This window comes from Oxyura jamaicensis, unplaced genomic scaffold (assembly GCF_011077185.1).
Source record: "Oxyura jamaicensis isolate SHBP4307 breed ruddy duck unplaced genomic scaffold, BPBGC_Ojam_1.0 oxyUn_random_OJ68144, whole genome shotgun sequence".
Classification (NCBI taxonomy): Eukaryota; Metazoa; Chordata; class Aves; order Anseriformes; family Anatidae; genus Oxyura; species Oxyura jamaicensis.
The window spans coordinates 1-2,291 of record NW_023308757.1 but is presented as its reverse complement, the minus strand read 5'-3'; the positions used below and the strand labels follow the sequence as shown (position 1 = coordinate 2,291).

Below are 2,291 nucleotides of genomic sequence, written 5' to 3'. Positions count from 1 at the left end.
CAAATTCCTCAAAGACAATGAACAAACCCCCACTAATTTATTACAATCCCTCCTTTTTCTTTTTCTAACATATTTTGTTCATTGAATTTTTGCAATATTTGCTTGCTGAGCATCAAAGTTTCTGCGTTGTCCTCCTGCTCAAGAGATTCATACTTAGCACGCACGAGCATAAGATGAGCTGCCTCTAATCGGCTTTTTACAATTGCAATTACTCGATTGAATATACATGGTCCAAAAGTCAGTGCTAATATAAGTAACAACAAGGGCCCCGCTATGGTTGATAGCAGGGTAGTAAGCTAAGGTGAGTAATTAAACCAGGATTCATACCAATTCTGACGAGCCTCATTTTCCCTTTTGCGTTTTTCTAATCCTTCCCGCAATTTAGTCATTGTATCTCTCACCACCCCAGTATGATCTGCATATACACAACATTCTTCACGCAGGGCTGCACACAGTCCTCCTTGTTGTAAGAAAATCAAATCCAACCCTCTACGGTTTTGGAGTACCACTTCAGATAATGACCTAACCGATTTTTCCAGAGCTGTTATTGATTGCTCTATACGGGCCAGATCCTCATCTACGGCAATGCGCAGAGAAGTAAATTCCTGGCTTTGTTTTACCAGGGAAGCAATTCCAGTTCCTGCACCTGCAGCCCCGAGAGCCATTAAAGTGGCTAAGGTGACGGCAGTAATAGGCTCCCTCTTTACCAGATGGTATTCAGCCACTGTGTGATGGGTATACATATACTCTTCAGTGTGGTATTGAATCCTTTGTATAATGACCACCTGTACACAAAAATCATGAGATGTGCTAAACAATTTTAAAGATATGCAAGGAGTGACTCCTAACGATGAACATACCCACCTAGTGTTATTTGCAGGAATTAACCATTTGTGGGTTCGGTCCATTTTTTCAGTGACATGGCACAGATCATTTTTATCTCTTGGAACTGTGCCGACACATCTACCTTTTCCTGTAACTTGAGTCAAAGTTATCCCGATTTCCTGACCCCAACTGCATTTGGAAGGATTTAACTCATTTGAATATTCAGACCTCCCCATATCCCCTATAGCTTCATAATATGGGGGCTTAACACTTACACATAGCCAGCACCCTTCAGTTATCTCAGGATTAGTTTGATTTAGTACCTGGAAACTAGCATTTATAACTTTCCACATACTACTCCCGGGTACAACCTCTTTCTTTTTCACAATGCTTGGAAGCAGTGTGGGAAAGGATAACTCTGTCGACTTATTGAAAAACACTGTAGTAGGTCGGGCAGTCCCAGGTATCTTTACAGTCTGGGCAATCAAAACTTCCCCTAATAACTCTTTATTAGGCCCGACTACCTTGGAAGTCTCGGGTATTTCCTTCTTTATTAGTATGAGTCCTCCCTTGTCAGTTCCAGGTTCCGTATACCTTATTCCCCACACTCTTCCCATGTTCCACCCTCTATCCGTGGGTTGGGTAACATTTAAAAAAAAGATATTTGCAGTTTCCACGTCCTCCCCACCCTTGCGGTGGAATGCACCCATATGGACCCCATTGGACCCTTAAGTATTTATCTCTACCGTATCCCGGTATCCAGCTAGGGGCTATAGTCTCACAACCCCAGTAGCTGCAGTAATATTGATTAGGGGAGTTGCAGTACCCCTTTCCAGGATTCGAACTCGGGCACATATAAAATCCCATATATTCCCAGCATTGGGGCCTCGGGATCAGCTTACATAGTGTAGAAGTAAAGCTTGGCCCCCCCGATGTTATCTGGGTAGCAATAACCTGTTGATCCTCGAATCGACTTAAAGTCCATTTAAAGGGTTGGTGGGGGTGGTGTTGAGTCGCTATGCAGGATGAAATCACTGCGAGAACCCCTAAATACCGATAGGAATGGCTGAGGCCCATTTCTTTCCCCACTTATTCACTCCTCTGCCTCACTCGTCAGTTGGGTTGCAGCCAACTACGAGGTTTTAGTTCTTCTCGGCAGCAGTAGTGTTCTTCAGGGGAGAGCCTCTACCTTAACCCACGGTACCTATCGAGTTCGTCGCAATGTGAGCTTCAGGTCTTTGTTTCCTGGAGCGATCTCCCACTTCTCGTCACAGATGGGTCCTTTAACACGGCTGGCATGTGTCCATCCTTTCTCCACAGTCCAGACAGCTGTTTCTGTAGTAAGCAAAACAACATAGGGGCCTTCCCATTGTGGTGTTAATGTAACTTCTTTCCAAGTTTTTATCAGGACCTTATCTCCAGGCTGTATCTTGTGGATTGCCATATCCAAAGGAGGACGTTGCACA

General features: G+C 44.1%; 1 long non-coding RNA gene across 1 annotated transcript; it reads right to left on the bottom strand.

The window, feature by feature from the left end:
• Positions 1 to 72: 72 nt before the first annotated feature.
• LOC118159161 lies at positions 73 to 2,285 on the bottom strand. The gene is made up of 2 exons (XR_004747028.1): positions 1,780 to 2,285; positions 73 to 134 (listed from the first exon to the last, which is right to left on the bottom strand). It is a non-coding gene; the product is annotated as an uncharacterized LOC118159161 (long non-coding RNA).
• Between the last annotated feature and the right edge of the window lie 6 nt (positions 2,286 to 2,291).